Genomic DNA, 16,611 nt, shown 5'->3' with positions numbered 1-16,611 from the left:
GCACTATTTATTTGAGCACTGTATGCACTATTTATATGATCACTGTATGCACTATTTATATGATCACTGTATGCACTATTTATATGATCACTGTATGCACTATTTATATGAGCACTGTATGCACTATTTATATGAGCACTGTATGCACTATTTATATAATCACTGTATGCATTATTTATATGATCACTGTATGCACTATTTATATGATCACTGTATGAACTATTTATATGATCACTGTATGCACTATTTATATGATCACTGTATGCACTATTTATATGAGCACTGTATGCACTATTTATATGAGCACTGTATGCACTATTTATATGATCACTGTATGCACTATTTATATGAGCACTGTATGCACTATTTATATGATCACTGTATGCACTATTTATATGAGCACTGTATGGGACTATTTATATGAGCACTGTATGGGACTATTTATATGAGCACTGTATGCACTATTTATATGAGCACTGTATGCACTATTTATATGAGCACTGTATGCACTATTTATATGAGCACTGTATGGGACTATTTATATGAGCACTGTATGCACTATTTATATGAGCACTGTATGAACTATTTATATGATCACTGTATGCACTATTTATATGAGCACTGTATGCACTATTTATATGAGCAGTGTATGGACTATTACTTGAGCGCTGTATGCAATATTTATATGATCACTGCATGCACTATTACTTGAGCACTGTATGAACTATTTATATGAGCACTGTATGGACTATTTATATTATCACTGTATGGACTATTTATATGACCACTGTATGAACTATTGCTTGAGCACTGTATGAACTATTTATATAAGCACAGTATAAACTATTCCTTGAGCGCTGTATACACTATTTATATGAGCCCTGTATGGACTATTACTTGAGCACTGTATGCACTATTTATATGAGCCCTGTATGAACTATTTATATACGCCCTTTATAAACTATTCCTTGAGCGCTGTATGCACTACTTATGTGATCACTGTATGGGACTATTTATATAAGCACTCAGTGCTGTATGCATTATTTATATGAGCACTGTATCAACTATTACTTGAGCGCTCTACGCACTATTTATATTAGCACTTAATAAAATTAATACTTGAGCGCTATATGCTATATTTATATGGGCACTGTATGAACTATTACTTGCGCACTTTATTTTCTATTTATATGATCACCGTATGGACTATTTATATGATCACTGTATGGAGAATTACTTGAGCGCCTTTTGCACTATTTATAAGTGCATTGTTTGCAGTATTTATATGGGAAATATATGGAACAGCACAGTGTACAGAACCATTCCGTTTATAGGCCATCAACAATCATATACAATATTTATTTTTGGGATTATTATAACTGTTGTTTAATGTAATGTTTTGCAGCAGACAAATTATTTTGGTTTCATGTGCTTTCTGGGTTAGTTTAGCTCTGGCCATAAATAAACAGGTCACTGCTTCCTACATGATCAGTGCACTCCATTCCTTAAATACTCTGTGCATCACAAGGAATGACAGGCCACTGCCCACCCAAAGATCACACTCCTCTCCTGCTGTAGTCAAAATCTCATTTGCTACAGGGGGTATTATCCCTTAGGGCTTGTCCACACGTAACAGATTTGTTGTAGAAAATTTATGCATGAACTAGCAGACAATTAGCTGTGGAAAATCTGCACCATAAGGCTGGGTTCACACGTGGCGGAATTTCACTAGAATTCCGCTGCGGACACTCCGCAGCGTTAATCCGCAGCGGAGCCGTTTCTCCATTGACTTCCACTTCTATTTAGAAGTGTTCGTCTAGACGATGCGTAAAATTCCGCTGCAGAGCATAGGCTGCGGAGCGGAATTTGGTGTCCGCAGCATGCTCTGTCTGTTGCGGAGCAGTGGCGGACAGGTTGCGGACTCATGGCAGAATTTCTCCATTGACTTCAATGGAGATTCTAAATTCCGCAATGAAGTCTGCAGCTGTCATGCACATGTTATGTGTGCTGCGGATGCGTCTTGCTTTTTTGACATGACATTTCTTCATTCTGGCTGAACCTATGTATTTCTAGGTCTACAGCCAGACTGAAGAAGTCAATGGGGCTCCCGTAATTACGGGAGCGTTGCTAGGAGACGTCAGTAAATAGTCACTGTCCAGGGTGCTGAAAGGGTTAAGCGATCGGCAGTAACTGTTTCTGCACCCTGGACAGTGACTACCGATCCCAATATACAGCAACCTGTCAAAAAAATAGAAGTTCATACTTACCGAGAACTCCCTGCTTCTTCCTCCAGTCCGGCCTCCCAGGATGACGTTTCAGTCTAAGTGACGGCTGCAGCCAATCACAGGCCAATCACAGGCTGCAGCGGTCACATGGACTGCCACGTCATCCAGGGAGGTCGGGCTGGATGCCGAAAGAGGGACGCGTCACCAAGACAACAGCCGGTAAGTATGAAATTCTGTTACTTTCACTAGGGAAAGTGCTGTCCCTTCTCTCTATCCTGCACTGATAGAGAGAAGGGAAGCACTTTTCCCGCAGTCCGCAGCAGCTAGTCCGCATCAATTTACTGCACATTTTGAGCAGATCCGCTGCAGAATCTGCAACGCAGATTCTGTGTGCCATTGATGCGGACAGTTGCGGAGGAAATCCGCCACGTGGGGCCATGCCCTTTCATGTGTTTTTTACTGTGGGATAGAGTGGAGATTTTTGCTGTGATTTTTAGGTGTTTTTTTTCAAGGGCTGTGTGATGTGATATTTTCTCTTCCTGTGATGTCATTTCAACCCCCTGTAAAATTTCCGCAGCAAATGAAACAATACATCAGAAAAACGCAGGAAATCAGTCAACATAAAATGACGCGCTTATGTTAAAAAAGTATCAGCAGCACAGGGAAGAGATTAAGATGGATTACAAGAAGACAATCAGACTGTTGCACATTGGAAATATATATATTTTTATATTTGCCTTTAAAATAAATTGAATAGGATAAAAGTAGAAGAGTGCAAAAATCTCTAAATCTCTAAATGTAAAAAGTCAGAAATAAGCTGCACAAATCACATTATTCCCTCAGTATCCCGTCAGCCACTTTATGAGAAATCTATAACATTTCTGGAGAGTGAACCGAGTGACCTTCTGTCCTACAATCTAATATTTTATTTCACGTTTCAATGTAGGGTGAGAACTCCATATAATGAACACATCTCACCCTCTATATTCTCCTAGGGTATCATTATCACCAAGTCCTTGTCACTAAACGGTTACATTGCACTCAATAATTCATGCGCCACTCAATTACGGCCAGATATATAGTATTTGTAATGGTTAATACTTGTATTATTCACACACAGCTCAATTATAAAGAGTCTATATTGTCTCATAAGGGAAATGCCCCTATGTAAAATACTATAAATATTATAATACTGCAGCTATGAACAAAAATATAACTACTATAATACTGCCCCTATATACAAGAATATAACTACTATAATACTGCCCCCTATATACAAGAATATAACTACTATAATACTGCCCCCTATATACAAGAATATAACTACTATAATACTGCCCCTATATACAAGAATATAACTACTATAATACTGCCCCTATATACAAGAATATAACTACTATAATACTGCCCCTATATACAAGAATATAACTACTATAATACTGTCCCTATATACAAGAATATAACTACTATAATACCTCCCCCTATATACAAGAATATAAATACTATAATACCTCCCCCTATATACAAGAATATAACTACTATAATACTACCCCCTATATACAAGAATATAACTACTATAATACTACCCCCTATATACAAGAATATAACTACTATAATACTGCCCCAATATACAAGAATATAACTACTATAATACTGCTCCTATATACAAGAATATAACTATTATAATACTGCTCCTATAGATAAGAATATAACTACTATAATACTGCTACTATATACCAGAATATAACTACTATAATACTGCTCCCTATATACAAGAATATAACTACTATAATACTGCCCCTATATACAAGAATATAACTACTATAATACTGCCCCTATATACAAGAATATAACTACTATAATACTGCCCCTATATACAAGAATATAACTACTATAATACTGCTCCTATATAAAAGAATATAACTACTGTAATACTGCTCCTATGTACAAGAATATAACTACTATAATACTGCCCCTTATGTACAAGAATATAACTACTATAATACTGCCCCCTATGTACAAGAATATAACTACTATAATACTGACCCCTATATACAAGAATATAACTACTATAATAGTGCCCCCTATATACAAGAATATAACTACTATAATACTGCCCCTATATACAAGAATATAACTACTATAATACTGCTCCTATATACAAGAATATAACTACTATAATACTGCCTCCTATATACAAGAATATAACTACTATAATACTGCCCCCTATGTACAAGAATATAACTACTATAATACTGCCCCTATATACAAGAATATAACTACTATAATACTGCCCACTATATACAAGAATATAACTACTATAATACTGCCCCCTATATACAAGAATATAACTACTATAATACTGCTCCTATATACAAGAATATAACTACTATAATACTGCTCCTATATACAAGAATATAACTACTATAATACTGCCCCTATATACAAGAATATAACTACTATAATACTGCCCCCTATATACAAGAATATAACTACTATAATACTGCCCCCTATGTACAAGAATATAACTACTATAATACTGCCTCCTATATACAAGAATATAACTACTATAATTATCTTTTTTATTTGAAAACTTGCAACAAATTATTACAATACCTTTGCAATACACTCATAACAGATAAAGAAAATAAACGTATGTCTCTTAATAACATCACAATCATTAAACAAGCCATAATATATGAATATTGCTCAAGTATAGATTGTTTCAACTATTTTTCATGATATTATTCTAGACAGTATTACAGGAGAGTTCTTCTTTATTGGTGACCGGGCAGCATCGCGCACACCACAGAGGGTACACGGTCACCACATTTATGACATATAGTGAACCTCTATGATATAAACGGAGTTCGGGGTAGAAGTCTCCATACAGCAGCTGAGAGTTTCACTGTCCCACTAGATGTGGTGACTGCAGGGACACTGCAGGGACATTACTCTGTAGATAAGTCTCTTGTATAAAGATGACATTGGTTTTGTCGTCAGACAGACGCTGGAATATCGCCTGCCGCCTGCTCCTATTCTTCACACTGTTCACATTAATAGGAGGCGATTTTCAGCCTCATCCTGGTTACATGTCTTTCCTACTTTTTTTCCTTCTTCCACTGCTATGTCCTGTAACACCCCATCTTTTGGTGGACATTGGGGGGTCAGCATCTTCATCCTGAGGTTCGTCATCTGGGTTGTGTGAGCAGACTTGCTCCATCTCTGCTTCTTCTTCCTGGTCATCTTCTCCCAGCGCACAGTAACGTCCCCCAGTTATCGCCAGCACTGGAGACTCCGGTGATTTCTTTGCAGCAGTGATTTTTTTCCTAGAAGAATTATCTGTTTTACTTCTCCTTTTAACCGTCTGAAATCCCTCCTCATCAATACTGGTCGCTGCAGCTGGATCAGCTGGTTCCTTACTGGTCACTGTGGCTGGATCAGCTGTTTTTTTACTGATCGCTGCGGCTGGCCCAGCTGGTTTTTTACTGGTCGCTGCGGCTGGATCAGCTGGTTCCTTACTGGTGTTGGGCAGATGTTTAGATGTTTTGGTGACAGAGTGACTGGATATTTTGCTTTTAGCATGACCTCTATTTTCAGTGGCTGGTGACACTTGTGCAGCATCCACAGGTGGTACATTCGTCCCTGGAGCAGGGTCTCTGGTACTTCGGCTCACATCATCACTGGAACCTCCAGGTTCTGGGGTTGTATCTACACATATGGAGACATCCTCCTGCTCTTCCTCCATGGCTTCTTTAAAGGTCTCCTCCTTATTATGTTCTGCATGTGGACACTCCCGGAATGTATGTCCAGGTCCTAAGCACAGGTTACAGATGACAGGTCCAGTACAATCGTCCTTCACATGCCCAAACTGACCACATAGGGAGCACTTAATACGGGAACAGTTGAATGCCAGGTGTCTGCCCCCACATCTATGGCACAGTCGCGGTTGACCAGGGTAGTAACATAAGCCTCTCTCCGAGCCCAGGTAGGAGTGCGGCAGATGTCTGGTCACTCCATTCTCCTGAACCAGCTGGATCTTGACAGAATATCCTCCATTCCAGATCTCCTCCTCATCATAGATCTTTGTTGGCAGTCTCTTCACCTCACAATATCTGCTCAACCAGTGCTGCAAATCTGCCAGAGCCACCACCTCAGACTGGAACAGGACGGTGGCGGTGACTACCTGGGGTTTAGTCAGCTGGATGACATGTAGATGCTCCCACATCGCGTGCTCCTTTGTATCGTTATAAATACTCCAGAACAAATCTAGACTATATTGCAGCTTGAAACTAATGTCATAATTCCTGCTGGAGGGAACGTGGATCAGAGCGAACACCTCAGAAGCTTTAAACTTCATAAACTCCTTCAACAAAACTTTCCCAATGTAGAGTCTGGAAGGGATGTTTTCCTCTGGTCCTGAGTACCTGATTCTGACCGCGTTCCTCCTCTGAGGTGTGGGGTTAGTCGGTCTTGTGACGCTGGAGAACAGTCTCCTGTACTGAGGTCTGTCAGCAGGTGGGTCAGGACTGGACCTCTCCTCAGCTGATTGTACTGCAGGTCCTCCTGTGTCTGCTCCTGATCGCTGTGTAACCTGCACTTCATTCACTGACACTGCGGACGGCTGAACCTCCAGAACAGGGTCTGCAATGTCCGCCTCAGCCTGTGCCGCTGGTTCATCCGATATCAGACTGTCAATCACCGCGCTGAGCGAGGTCTCACTTATAATATCAGGACATGAGGCACTTTCTTGCTCACTCCCAGGAGTGCCACTCGCATTCACTTCATCAGTACTGCACATAGAGTCTACTGCAGTTAACCCCTCGTCAGCTGGCACACATTTCTCTGCAGCTTTAGCAGCATTTGTGTTTGCTGATTGCACAGACCCCACACATGATGAGAGATGTGATCCTCCAGCCACCGCACACTCATATCTTCCAGGGTTTCCCTGCGCCACAATATTATACACAGTATTATAGTCAGTGTCTTTTTTTGCAATGATATTTTTTCTCTTCACAGTTTGGGCTCTGGTCTCCCTTTTGTTCTCAATTGCCCAGTTCTTTATTTTGGGACTGTGCATGATTCTTTCTGCAATCTCTCCTTCAATATCACCAGCTCACGTGTGCAAACATCCAGACACTCACATTTCATCAGCTTTGCCTTTGGATCAGTCTCTTGGTTAATTTCAGTTCTCAATTTGCGAACTTGCATTTCCATTTTAAAGATATTTTTGTCATTTTTGTGCACAATTCACCAACATCATGAGATTCAGTTGACTCACCAGCCACCATTTCCAGATCATCACCTCCACCATCTCCATGCTGCAGGCCAAACTCCAGACTCTGGGCTTTCCCAGGATCATCAGCCCAGGACCCCTCCGCTCCACCTGGGTCAGAAGCCATGCATAGTCCTAACAGGGAGCTCACAAGCACACGTCTATCCTCTCCTATGGACAAGAATCTAACTACTATAATACTGCCCCCTATATACAAGAATATAACTACTATAATACTGCTTCTATATACAAGAATATAACTACTATAATACTGCTCCTATATACAAGAATATAACTACTATAATACTGCACCCTATATACAAGAATATAACTACTATAATACTGCCCCTATATACAAGAATATAACTACTATAATACTGCTCCTATATACAAGAATATAACTACTATAATATTGCCCCTATATACAAGACTATAACTACTATAATACTGCTCCTATATACAAGAATATAACTACTATAATACTGCTCCTATATACAAGAATATAACTACTATAATACTGCCTGCTATATACAAGAATATAACTACTATATTACTGCCCCCTATATACAAGAATATAACTACTATAATACTGCCCCCTATATACAAGAATATAACTACTATAATACTGCTCCTATATACAAGAATATAACTACTATAATACTGCCCCCTATATACAAGAATATAACTACTATAATACTGCTTCTATATACAAGAATATAACTACTATAATACTGCTCCTATATACAAGAATATAACTACTATAATACTGAACCCTATATACAAGAATATAACTACTATAATACTGCCCCTATATACAAGAATATAACTACTATAATACTGCTCCTATATACAAGAATATAACTACTATAATACTGCCCCTATATACAAGACTATAACTACTATAATACTGCTCCTATATACAAGAATATAACTACTATAATACTGCTCCTATATACAAGAATATAAATAATATAATACTGCAGCTATGAACAAAAATATAACTACTATAATACTGCCCCTATATACAAGAATATAACTACTATAATACTGCCCCTATATACAAGAATATATCTACTATAATACTGCCCCTATATACAAGAATATAACTACTATAATACTGCCCCCTATATACAAGAATATAACTACTATAATACTGATCCTATATACAAGAATATAACTACTATAATACTGACCCTATATACAAGAATATATCTACTATAATACTGCCCCTATATACAAGAATATAACTACTATAATACTGCACCCTATATACAAGAATATAACTACTATAATACTGCTCCTATGTACAAGAATATAACTACTATAATACTGCTCCTATGTACAAGTATATAACTACTATAATACTTCTCCTATATACAAGAATATAACTACTAAAATACTGCCCCCTATATACAAGAATATAACTACTATAATACTGCCCCCTATGTACAAGAATATAACTACTATAATACTGCCCCTATATACAAGAATATAACTACTATAATACTGCTCCTATATACAAGAATATAACTACTATAATACTGCCTCCTATATACAAGAATATAACTACTATAATACTGCCCCTATATAAAAGAATCTAACTACTATAATACTGCCCCCTATATACAAGAATATAACTACTATAATACTGCTCCTATATACAAGAATATAACTACTATAATACTGCTCCTATATACAAGAATATAACTACTATAATACTGCACCCTATATACAAGAATATAACTACTATAATACTGCCCCCTATATACAAGAATATAACTACTATAATACTGCTCCTATATACAAGAATATAACCACTATAATACTGCTCCTATATACAAGAATATAACCACTATAATACTGCTCCTATATACAAGAATATAACTACTATAATACTGCACCCTATATACAAGAATATAACTACTATAATACTACCCCCTATATACAAGAATATAACTACTATAATACTGCCCCCTATATACAAGAATATAACTACTATAATACTGCTCCTATATACAAGAATATAACCACTATAATACTGCTCCTATATACAAGAATATAACTACTATAATACTGCTCCTATATACAAGAATATAACTACTATAATACTGCCCCCTATATACAAGAATATAACTACTATAATACTGATCCTATATACAAGAATATAACTACTATAATACTGCCCCTATATACAAGAATATAACTACTATAATACTGCTCCTATATACAAGAATATAACTACTATAATACTGCCCCTATATACAAGAATATAACTACTATAATACTGCCCCTATATACAAGAATATAACTACTATAATACTGCCCCTATATACAAGAATATACCTACAATAATATTGCCCCTATATACAAGAATATAACTACTATAATACTGCCCCTATATACAAGAATATAACTACTATAATACTGCACCCTATATACAAGAATATAACTACTATAATACTGCCCCCTATATACAAGAATATAACTACTATAATACTGCCCCTATATACAAGAATATAACTACTATAATACTGCCCCCTATATACAAGAATATAACTACTATAATACTGCCCCTATATACAAGAATATAACTACTATAATACTGCTCCTATATACAAGAATATACCTACTATAATACGGCTCCTATATACAATAATATAACTACTATAAGGGCATGCCCAGACGTGGCGTATTTCTTCCGCAACTGTACGCATCAATGCCGCACAGAATCTGCATTGCAGATTCTGTTGTGGCTCTGCCCAAAATGTGCAGTAAATTGATGCGGACTGGCCGTTGCGTATTGAGGTGAAAGTGCTTCCCTTCTCTCTATCAGTGCAGGATAGAGAGAAGGGACAGCACTTTCCCTAGTGAAAGTAACAGAATTTCATACTTACCGGCCGTTGTCTTGGTGACGCGTCCCTATTTCGGCATCCAGCCCGACCTCCCTGGATGACGCGGAAGTCCATGTGACCGCTGCAGCCTGTGATTGGCCTGTGATTGGCTGCAGCCGTCACTTGGACTGAAACGTCATCCCGAGAGGCCGGACTGGAGGAAGAAGCAGGGAGTTCTGGGTAAGTATGAACTTCTATTTTTTTTACAGGTTGATGTATATTGGGATCGGTAGTCACTGTCCAGGGTGCAGAAACAGTTACTGCCGATCGCTTAACTCTTTCAGCACCTGGACAGTGACTATTTACTGATGTCGCCTAGCAACGCTCCCGTAATTACGGGAGCCCCATTGACTTCCTCAGTCTGGCTGTAGACCTAGAAATACATAGGTCCAGCCAGAATGAAGAAATGTCATGTCAAAAAAGCAAGACGCTCCGCAGCACACATAACATGTGCATGACAGCTGCGGACTTCATTGCGGAATTTAGAATCTCCATTGAAGTCAATGGAGAAATTCCGCAATGAGTCCGCAACCAGTCCGCTACATGTCCGCAACAGTCAGTGTATGCTGCGGACACCAAATTCTGCACCGCAGCCTATACTCCGCAGCGGAATTGTCCGCAACGTGTAAACGGACCTAACTAAAAAGCTGTGGAAAGCAATGGCGAAACGTGTACGCTGCGGTTTTCCACTGCGGACTGTCCGCAGCAGAATTCCAGAGCAATTCCGCTACGTGTGGTCATGCCCTTACTCTTCTGCACGGCAGACACGGACAGTATAGGGCTCTTGTGTGAGAACAGTATATGGGCACCTTTCTCTCAAATTTTGTAGCATAGAGCACCCCTATATGTCTCTAATTTAGGCCACCAGTATATAGAGTATGAGCCATAAGGGGCAGTGGACCCCCTCACCTACTGGGCCTTTATGTCACTGCACAGGTTTCACATATTTTTTGCCCCTGCTACTCTTCTGCTTTCAATAGCGATGCTGAATTTGGCAGAACTCCCTGTTATATCACAATTTTCTATCAGTGCTTTTACATGGGACTGCAGGCATACCTTCCAATTTATCTAAACCAGGTGAGTTATGACAAATTCGCCTCTGCTACATCTTTGTCATTTGGATATAGTTATGGACAGCACCTGACCTTATTATTTTACTTTGGCCACCTGTGCCAGTTACCTGAGGATCTACATTGGTGAATACTTTGGCACAAGGTGTTTTGTGGGGCTGATCCTTGACGTGATTGTTGAGTATTTATGGGGCGGTAGAATTATGGGGTGTCGTTGGTGTGACATCAGCCGGTTCCATCCACTCCGGTAAACAATGAGCTGCACATAAACATTGCACTAATGACCGTTTCCCTTCAATTCCATCAAGTTTTATGTTCATCACATTCATTAGTAAATGGATTGTTAATTATAAAGACAGCGGGACGTTTATAACATCAGCCCTGAGAATAAATCACCTCCGTGCCGCTGGAGGGACGGGGACTGAGCGGAGTCTGAATGTCAGATGTACCATTAGACGGGGTAATAGGCAGGACATTATTCGATCTGTGAAGTCTTTGTATATACAGTCCACCATTTCTGGGATTTTTTGGTCTCCCCCATGAGTAACAAATGCTGGATGATCACCTCTTATGAAAGTCACTATAGTATCTCCGGCATTCATCACTTTTCTAGCTCTCTCTCCTACTGTTCTGCCTGTAAAAGTGTCAGTCTACACTGTTATGTTAGAATTCTATTCATGAGTTAAGAAGCTTAGAATGAACAGTGTTGAATGGAATTGTTGGAGTAACAGGTGATTGCTGTTAACCTCAATATCACACTTTACCCATGTCACAATCACAGGGGTCCAAGGAGCTGAGGTATGACCTGGGATGGGTCACAGTTCTGGGCAAAGGCTTTGAGATGCAGATAGGCGTTGGTTATGGGTCAACTGGCTTTATCAGTTAGCAGGAATCTTCTTACGGTCCCATAAAAAGGGAATTGAGACAAACTTGATTTAAACATACGCCATAAAAGTCTGATCAGTGGAAGTCCGATCGTGGGGAACGTCAGTCCCTATTCCCATTCCCCACATTGCTGCGTATACTTTATCACTCCGCAAATGGGGTTTCCAATTTTGCGAAAATAAAGTGTAATCTCTGTATAAATGAAAAATTCTACAACTTTCTAATATACTTTATATTACAATACCTTTTCATTTTCAAGTTTTATGCTTGTTGTCAGTGAATAAGAACACTTGTTTACGTTCAGAGGCTGCAAACCTGTATATACCTAGTCCTGCTCTCAGCTGAGAAGTGGATACAACTGTATCAGGCTAGACAATGTAATGGAGCAAAACACATCAGCACTGGCTGCACAACTGTCTGTTTGCTACAATGTATCAGTCTGGAGTCCAGGTTGTTCAGCTCACAGATCACTGCTAGACTGGATACAATTGTCACCACTTCTCAGCTGAGAGCAGGACTAGGTCAATTTGTGTTTGCTGCCTCTGAATGTAAACAAGAGTATTTTCCTTCACTGACAGCAAACAAAATATTTTGGAAATGGTGAGGAATTGAAAGACAAGGGAGAGATTTATTAAGCATGGCGCGTTTCATACACCAGTTTCTGCCGGACCATGGATGGAGCCTTTTATTAAGCCACAACCCCTTTTTCCAAAAGTGTTGAGGACGGCGTAAAATACCCAACAGTCGCATTTCTTCAACAAAGTTGCGACTTTTAGGACTTCTGTGGTTATCTAAACCAGAAAGTTGGCGTAGAAAGTTTAAATAGTCACCCCCATTGTCTATTAGGCTCTGTTCACAGGCTTAACAAAAACCGGCTGTAAAATACGGAGATATTTTCAAGGGAAAACAGCCTCTGATTTTCAGCCGTTTTTCATGCATCAGGCGTCTTTTACTGCATTTTTTACGGACGTTTTTGGAGCTGTTTTTCTAGAGACAATGAAAAACGGCTCAAGAAGTGATGCAGTTCTTTTTTACGCGCCGTTTTTACAAACAGCTGTGTAAAAAAAAAAACGTTACGTGGGAACGAAACGCCGTTTTTCCCATTGAAATCAATGGGCAGATGTTTGGAGACGTTCAGCCTCCACATTTTTAGCCGTTTTTCAGGGCATCTGCAGGCCGAAAAATGGCTGGAAATAAGCCGTGTGAACATAACCTTATAAAGTTGTAGAACTTTTCAATAATACAGTGATTAAGAGTTATTTACATAAAACTGGAACCTCCTTTCTGTGTTGTCTGTATTGACAGTGCAGGTGTGTGTGTGTGTGTGTGTGTGTGTGTGTGTGTGTGTGTGTGTGTGTGACAGTGCAGGTGTGTGTGTGTGTGTGTGTGTGTGTGTGTGTGTGTGTGTGTGTGTGTGTGTGTGTGTGTGTGTGTGACAGTGCAGGTGTGTGTGTGTGTGTGTGTGTGTGTGTGTGTGTGTGTGAGAGACAGTGCAGGTGTGTGTGTGTGTGTGTGTGTGTGTGTGTGTGTGTGTGTGTGTGTGTGTGTGTGTGTGTGTGTGTGTGTGTGTGTGTGTGTGTGTGCTTTATGGCAGCTGCACTGTATAGAAGTTAAAGGGTTTGTCCAATTTAGAAACACCCTTTTAGTGAAGGGGGGTAACAAAGATCGTCTCTGGAGGACTTGTCCTGTCCTGCATTACACAGACAACACATTGATATGAATAGACACTGTGTAATGCTTCATTTCTCCTGTGGTGGCGCTGCAGGGAAATTCAACAGTTACTGCCAAGTTTCCCAACAGACAACTAGGAAAGACTGGGCCTCATAGCAAACGTTTGACTGGGCCCCTCCCTCCCCTGGATGCCACACACCGCACCCCCTTGTAGAAAGTGCCCCCCTGTAGATTCTGCCACACAGCGCCCCCTTGTAGATAGTGCCCCCCTGTAGTACCATATAGCTCCCCACTAGATTGTGCTTTATAGCCCCCCATAGATAGTGTCACACCCACTTGTAGATAGCGCCCTCACGTACCCCTCTGTAGATATGGCCACACAGCCCCCTCTGTAGATATTGCCATACAGCCCTCCTATAGATAGCGCCATACAGCCCCCCTCCTGAAGATAGGGACATACAGCCCCCTCCTATAGATAGTGCCATACAGCCCCCCTCCTATAGATAGCGCCATACAGCCCCCCTCCTATAGATAGCGCCATACAGCCCCCCTCCTATAGATAGCGCCATACAGCCCCCCTCCTGAAGATAGGGACATACAGCCCCCCTCCTGTAGTCTGCACCATACAGCCCCCTCCTGTAGATTGCGCCATACAGCCAGAACCCCCCCCCCCCCCAAAGAAAAAACGGCCTGTAACTTAGTTAAAGGAGTTGTCCCACAAAACACATGTATCCCCTATCCACAGGACAGGGGTTATATGTGTGATCGCTCGGGGTCCAACCACTGTGCTCCAGGAGAAGCATGGGATTTCCGGGGTCTGTGTCCACACAAGGGCTCCATTAATTTCTGGAAGTCCCTTCTCATGGAGCACAGCGGTCGGACCACCACCGATCACACATGTATCCCCTGTCCTGTGGATAGGGGATACATGTTTTTTGTGGGACAACCCCTTTAATGGCAGAGCGGGGAGATACCTCCCTGCTCTGCCATAGTGTTCAATAGTATCTGCATCCTAAGGCTGGATTCACACGACCATGTTACGTCCGTAATGGACGGAACATATTTCGGCCGGAAGTCCCGGACCGAACACACTGCAGGGGGCCAGGCTCCTAGCATCATAGTTATGTACAACGCTAGGAGTCCCTGCCTCTCCGTGGAACTACTGTCCCATAATGAAAACATGATTACAGTACGGGACAGTTGTCCCGCAGCGAGGCAGGGACTCCTAGCGTCGTACATAACTATGATGCTAGGAGCCCGGCTCCCTGCACTGTGTTCGGTCCGGGACTTCCGGCCGAAATACGTTCCGTCCATTACGGACGTAACATGGTCGTGTGAATCCAGCCTGAGGACGCAGATACTATTGAATGTGGTGTCGCTACCACTGTAGCAGCCATAGCGGCTGCTAGCAGAGCCAGCGGGCATGCAGGCAGCACGGGCACCCACATCCCGCAGGCCCCATAGCAGCCGCTATGCCTGCTACAGTGGTAGTTACGCCACTGCCCACAGATTGTTACGGATCGATAAAGATTTTTGCCGGAGAACACTTTGTGATCAGCCTATTGACAACGGACCCTTTTATCACAAGTAGGGATCATCCACAGGGGGAACTCCTTTAATGGATAACAAGAATACAGTATCCAGGAAGTGATGGAGTACAGCCCCTCCCCCAGGGACCAGAGAATGACAGGGGAGCTGTATACAGAGCTTTATCTGTTTGCAAATTATATAGTGTTACTATTGTGGCTTATCTAGGTATCTAGTAGGACATTTGAGATGTTATCTCACATTAAGTTCCCCACCCTAATGATAATGAGATGACTCTGCCATATCTGTCCTAGTCTACACAACAGAGCTAAAAAATTAGTACACATGAGCAGCCACCTATTTGCAGAGATCTGACACTTATTCTGGTGGTCCAATCGATGTAAAATTCTGTGATGTTAAAACACCTTTAAAGTGGATAGTCCTTTTAAATTTACCACAAGATTAAATCAGCTCCAGCTCCTTCTACTTTTCTCTTTAAGGAAAAACAATTGATTGCTCTTTCCTTTATTTTTCGCCACGATCCATGTAATGATTTCAGCTCAACCGAGTCATTTCTAATTACCGCCTCTTCTTTGTCACCTTAAAATCTCATTATAATGCCGGAGGCTCAACACAGATCAAACCAGCGCACAAATACATTGTTGAAGTTAATTGTCCCTGAATAGTCCCCTAAGTGCCGTAACAATACTGTCTATAACAAGCGGAACATTATGTCATATCACCAGGCACTCAGCAGGTTAATGTGACGTCCAGTGCTGCTCGCGTCTCCTTGAAGTTGATGGTAAAGGAAAAATAAAGTTATCCTCTTGATACAATGTTAATATTATACATCATTAAATTGAATCTAAAAAGTTATTTTATGGCTAATTCAACTATTTCTGTTGTCACTTGTCCCTTCAAAAAGCAATCGTGCAAGAACAACAATGTTTTTTACTGTACATGGATCAAAAACTCTTCCTAATACATCCTTAAAGGGGGCGTTTCTTATGCACAGCTTCAAATCCCCCGCCATATAGTTAAATGATAAAATCCTGACTGCCTGCAGC

General features: G+C 40.5%; 1 protein-coding gene across 4 annotated transcripts in view; it reads left to right on the top strand.

Moving 5' to 3' along the window:
• Positions 1 to 16,611, top strand: part of CRHR2 (corticotropin releasing hormone receptor 2) — a 298,646-nt gene that overhangs the window by 213,593 nt on the left and 68,442 nt on the right. The window contains exon 1 of one of the 4 annotated variants that reach the window (XM_075827786.1): positions 15,408 to 16,346. The exons of the other annotated variants lie outside the window; for them this stretch is intronic. The gene's annotated coding sequence lies outside the window, so the exon portion shown is untranslated. Of the gene's footprint in view, positions 1 to 15,407; positions 16,347 to 16,611 lie in introns of those variants that run through there. 4 annotated transcript variants of the gene reach the window in all.

Source organism: Rhinoderma darwinii, chromosome 5 (assembly GCF_050947455.1).
Source record: "Rhinoderma darwinii isolate aRhiDar2 chromosome 5, aRhiDar2.hap1, whole genome shotgun sequence".
Classification (NCBI taxonomy): Eukaryota; Metazoa; Chordata; class Amphibia; order Anura; family Rhinodermatidae; genus Rhinoderma; species Rhinoderma darwinii.
This window is presented reverse-complemented; position numbering and strand designations above follow the sequence as displayed.